General features: G+C 51.6%; 1 pseudogene; it reads right to left on the bottom strand.

Moving 5' to 3' along the window:
• Positions 1–1986: 1986 nt before the first annotated feature.
• The window catches only part of LOC119272006, a 9654-nt pseudogene continuing 5823 nt past the window's right edge, over positions 1987–5817 (bottom strand).

Raw genomic sequence — 5817 nt, 5'->3', positions numbered from 1 at the left:
TGTTGGAGCAACTGGGCACTGAACTCAAGCAAGTCCTCTAGAGCCTCAGCTCGCTGCCGGTAGGACGTCGTGTCGAACCTCTTCTGCCTCCAATTGGATGAACTTCCGAGTTGATTATTGTCGATACTGAGCAGGTTCAAATCACGTGTTGGTGTGGCTTTCGCTGTCCCCCCTGAGCACTTGGAAAGTGCATTTGTCCTTGGTGATTGATTTGTCAGTGATAGATGGTGGCAAGAGCTTCATGATGGGATGCAATGGATCTTCAGACGATGCCAGTGGGAATTCAGCAATTCTGTCGATTCAAGGTGCGTTAACTGAAACATCAGGAGACTTCAATCTGGTGAGAATGTCGGCGATTCGCCTCTTCTCAGCTGCTTTGAACATGTGTGGGGACAGTGATGCTCGTCGTGTAGCTTGTATCGTCTAGTCCACTGAAGACCTTGACGGCGGAGGCTGCTAGTGTCAAAACAACAAAAGGTTAATGCATAATATTTGATCAAAGTACACACAATACGTCACACATGTACTACACATAACGCGAACCTGCAAGTTGATACACAGCTCTCCCGCGTGTTCAATTATTTTTTACTGTGTACAAGAGTTTAACCTTTTGTATGGCCAGATAGTACGTACCTCCTCTTTGTGAGCTGTTCTAGCATGAAATGTTTTTGCAGGTTCTAGCCGTCTCCTAGGAGTCGAGGACGCCCTTCGTGGAGTAGGTCCCGGTGATCCTGTTTCTTTTGAATGTTTATCCCGCATCGCTTCTTTGACAACTTCCTTGGTGACCTGGACTGGTAACTGACCCATCTCTTGATGAAGCAGTTTTGAACAATATTTTGCTGTTCTGGTAGACTGAGGAGGGCCATGGTTAGCAGTGGCATTGCAAAGTTCCACAATCCTCTGTACTTTAAATGAATGACTCTTAATATATCGGGGTTTGCAATTGTCTTCATCATCAGAACACAGTCTTGTTTTTTCATGTCTGTTAGGAAGTATTTTTTATTTTAGAGAAGGAGGATGACCCCCGGCCTCTGCATCTGGACGATGCATACGGCCACTTTATTAATTATTTTCACAAAACCTTACAAGTGATACAACAGTAAGACTAAAGCCGCCGTCTAAGCAACAAACTGTCGCTACACCTATTCAGTTGATGAAGGGGCGCAGATAGCCTGGGCCTAATACTAAACAGACATCGCAGCCAAGCCTAACATCTAAGACCCGAGACCCCAACCTAGCCACTTGCCGGGGCTGGGGCACACACTGATCCGGCGTGCTCTCAAAAGCCGCCGCCGCCAACTGCCACCGCTCCATTTTCAGAACTGTACTGATGCATCAACCTTGCTCGGTCTAGCTATCGTCGACGCCATCACGGCGCCCAATGGCACCCCCTCCCTGCGCGCAAACAGCGGTCGCCACTGATACACCTCAGCGCCATGCTGTCAAGTACCACCAGCCAACACAGCTTGAAGTCCTTGGAAGATCTGTCGTGCGTAGCACCTGCCGACCAGGCATGACAAAGCGTAGCACCTGTCGGTCAGGCATGACTTGACATCTCCACCGAAGCTCCATGCAAGACGAAGCCGCTCCACCTCCCGCCTCTGACTTCCAACGCTGCTCCACAAACAATGCTCCCAAGAGAGAAACGACACCGTAGTGCCGCCATCGTCCGATCTGAAACACCAGATCCTAGGGTTTCCTCCGGAGCAGCACGAGTGGGTCGACAGTAGTTACACGGCGATGCCTTCATCAAGGTAACAACGTAGAACGCCGCCATCGCCTGCCGTCGGCTCGGTTTTCACTGGCAACCATGTCTCCCCAACTCGCAGCCGGGACTAGATAATGGATCTCGAAATCCGATCACCAAGCTTCTGGCTGGCCACCGCCGACGAAGAAGATGGCCACCACCACTTGCTACACCAGCCAGAACAGATCTGCCATGGGTGTCGCCAAGCAGTCCACCAGGCCCTCGATGCCGCCGCCGATCTAAAGCCAATTGACATGCCGCCGAAGACTGCATCGCACCGCCGCCCGATCCAGGCCTGCCACCGCAGCAGCTGCCCGTGGTCCGAGGCAGGGCCGACCGCCGCCGCCGTCGAATCCAACGCCGTCGCTTCTAGATCGGCTGCACCTCCACGCATGTTGGGGCCCCGCCACCCCTGAGACGCAGGAGGGAGGAAGAGCCCCCGCCACCGCCGTCGGCCTCCGGGCGCAAGCCGGCGGCGTCCTCCAGCGGCGGCGGGAGGAGGGGAGAAAGATGGGCAAGGCCCCGACGGCGGCTAGGGTTGGAGAGCCACCCGAGTCGCCCGAGCGGGGGGGCGACGCGGGGGCCTGATCCGTTTGAGCCGGACTTGATTTCGATTGGATTTCCAACACATAGGGCTGAAGATGCGGATGGTTTAGCAGATCTACAGCCTGGAAAACATAATCAGTATGAGGCGATGAGATGCGCAAATGAGTGCAGAAACAAGATTATAGTCATTAAAATAAAATAAATATTCTCTAGGAAAATGACTCGTACACGGTCTGTGATCTAGATTTCTGCGCAGGATGCTTTTGATGAGTCCCCTACTGCATGACAGAAATTAAACATATTATAAAAATAATTTTCAGATGCCATGAATAGCTCACAAGAACTTCCTACAAGTTAATCTGTTACAAGTTCTTACAATGCGCCAGAATATATAGTCGGTAGAGGGGCGACAACAGACTTGTTAATCTTGTTTATCAGTGTCTGCATATCCTGTTAGGGAAAAACATCATCTTAAATGCAACTTTTGGCAAAACATAATACCAAATGCTTAAAGAGCATATCAACTTACAAATGCTTTGAATGCATGCTTCAGCGCAGTCATCTCATGGATGCAGCATCCTGAAAATTGCTGATGTTTAGACAAGAGAACAATGCGACATTCAGAGCAAGACATGTGACTGAATATTAGATAGGAATACTTGCCTAACGACCATACGTCGGACTTGGAGCCATATGGAATGTCAGGAAGAAGTTCAGGGCACATGTAACTGGGAGTTCCTACAACCTTCAGAACAAACACAATATATCAAATTATATAAGCAACTTATATATTAGAAAGAAACACGTGCCTGTGGATTGAGCAAGAACAACTTACCGACGAAGCTAAATCATCAGAAGTAAACACTTTAGCCAACCCAAAATTACCTGTTTCAGACAACATATATATTCGTAAACAGAAGATATTGCCGTCAATTCTTTCAAGTATTTTTCCTAGTAACTAGTTTTATTAGAGCGTACTTACCGATCCGTATATTTTGGTCCTTCGTAAGAAATATATTTGAACACTGAAAAAAGTACTATGCATGGTGAGCAACCGGCTAGGCTTAACTGAAATGAAATGTGAGTACCAGATAAAGATTACAAATGTAACAACCTTGACATCTCGATGAAGGATATGATTGGCATGCAAGTAATCAAGCGCCATCAGGAGCTGCACATGCCACACACAGAGTTTCTGCATCCAGAAAAATTGGCATTGCAACGGGGCAAAATTTAGTAAGCGGAATTTGCGGCTACTGAACAAGACATATTACAAAGTAGTTGAGCACCTCCTCCGAGAAATGGTTGCCGTTAGCCTTCTTAATGGCCTCTAGCCTGCAAATGCACACGGAAAAACAGCGAACCACAATTTCGTTACAGGTTCCAAATTCAGTTCAGAGCTCACTTCACAAGTTACACACATACATGTCCCCTCCCCCACAGTAACCAATCATGATGCACACATGGCACCCCTGACGACAACAACAAAAAACACGAATTTCAGACGTCGGCGGTCACATGAATCCTTCCGTCAGAACATTTTTTTCTTTTTGAATTTTTCAGTAGGAACATTGAAACGTTGCAAGATAAGATCATAAGAGAAGAGGGGAGGACCATGCTCACCTTCTCCACCCAAGAATCTTTGTATTCCACGATGTAAGGGCTCCTTACTATTAATAGATGATTTGCAATGCGATGTATTGATTGGGGTGCTGGTGCACGCATATATAATACAAGGGAAGGCTTCTACCTCAACTATATAAGACTAGGAGGTGGGCCACAACTCCAATACACGTGCAGTATAAAATACATACTCAACACCCCTCCGCAGTCGAAGCGTCGTCGGAAACACAGAGACTGGACCTAAACTCCTCGAAGACGGGAGTAGGCAATCCCTTAGTCATCACATCAGCAAACTATTGCGTCGTCGGCACGTGGAGAACCCGAACACGGCCAAGGGCAACCTGCTCGCGCACGAAGTGAATATTGAGCTCAATATGCTTCGTCCGTCGATGGTGCACCGGGTTGGCGGAGAGGTAGACCGCGCTGACGTTATCGCAGTAGACAAGAGTGGCCTTGTGAACATCACAAAGCAACTCCTGGAGCAGCTGACGTATCCAAGAGCACTCGGCCACGGCGTTGGCCATGGCGCGATACTCTGCCTCGGCGCTGGAGCGGGAGACCGTGGGCTGCCGCTTCGATGACCAAGAGATCAACGAGGGCCCAAGGTAGACGCAGTAGCCTGACGTAGAGCGTCGCGTGTCGGGGCAGCCAGCCCAGTCAGCATCCGAGTAGGCCACGAGGTCGGTGGAGGCGCGGGCCGTCAGGGTGAGTCCCAAGGACATGGTGCCGCGTATGTAACGGAGAATACGCTTCACCAGAGTCCAGTGAGAGTCACACGGGGCATGCATATGGAGGCACACCTGCTGAACAGCGTACTGCAGGTCGGGGCGAGTTAGCGTCAAGTACTGTAAAGCACCGACAATAGAGCAATAAAACGCTCCATCGGACGCGAGAGGCCCCTCCAGAGAAAAGACCTTCGCCTTCGTGTCGATGGGGGTGGGCGCCGGCTTGCAGTTAAGCATACCGGCACGCTCAAGGAGCTCGTGGGCGTACTTCTGCTGATGCAGAAAGAAACTGTCAGCCCAGCGGGTCACCTCGATGCCGAGAAAGTAGTGCAGGGGCCCCAAGTTCTTGAGGGCGAACTCGTCACGAAGACGAGCAGTCAGCCGCTGAAGGAGATCGGGGGTGGACGCCGTGAGGATGATGTCGTCGACGTAGAGCAGCAAATATGCAGTGTCAACTCCCTGATGATAGACAAAGAGTGAGGCATCGGAGCGAGTGGACCGAAAGCCTAGAGACTGCAGGAAGGCTGCGATACGCTGGTACCAAGCCCGAGGCGCCTGCTTCAACCCGTACAGAGAGCGGGAGAGTAAGCACACGAAGTCAGGGTGCTCGGCATCGACGAAACCAGTAGGCTTCTCACAGAACACTTGCTCGGCGAGATGACCGTGCAAGAAGGCGTTGGAAACGTCCAACTGATGCACAGGCCAGGCGCGCGAGACGGCCAGCTAAAGGACGGCGCGGATCGTGCCCGGTTTCACAACCGGGGCAAAGGTGTCGGTGAAGTCCACGCCTGCGCGCTGCCGAAAACCACGAACCACCCATCGAGCCTTGTAGCGCTTGAGAGAACCGTCCGGGCGAGTCTTGTGACGAAACACCCACTTGCCAGATATGATGTTGGCACGGAGGGGTCGCAGAACAAGTTGCCACGTGCGGTTGCGCTGTAAGGCGTCGAACTCCTCCTGCATCGCAGCTAGCCAGTGGGGATCCCGAAGGGCAGCGCGAGCGGAGGTGGGGACGGGTGATGGCGTCGACATCGAGGCGACGCACACATACTCGTCGGCGGAGTAGCGTGTGCTGGGCCGAAGCACTCCTGCTCGGGCACGGGTAGTCACGCCAAATGGTGGGGCAGCAGGGCCGGCGGGTGCCGCGGCAGCAGGGGCACCCGGTGCGGCAGCGAG

The sequence above is a fragment of the Triticum dicoccoides genome, chromosome 3A (assembly GCF_002162155.2).
Source record: "Triticum dicoccoides isolate Atlit2015 ecotype Zavitan chromosome 3A, WEW_v2.0, whole genome shotgun sequence".
NCBI lineage: Eukaryota > Viridiplantae > Streptophyta > Magnoliopsida > Poales > Poaceae > Triticum > Triticum dicoccoides.
Note: the sequence above shows the minus strand (reverse complement) of the source record. Positions and strands in the feature narration are given on the sequence as shown.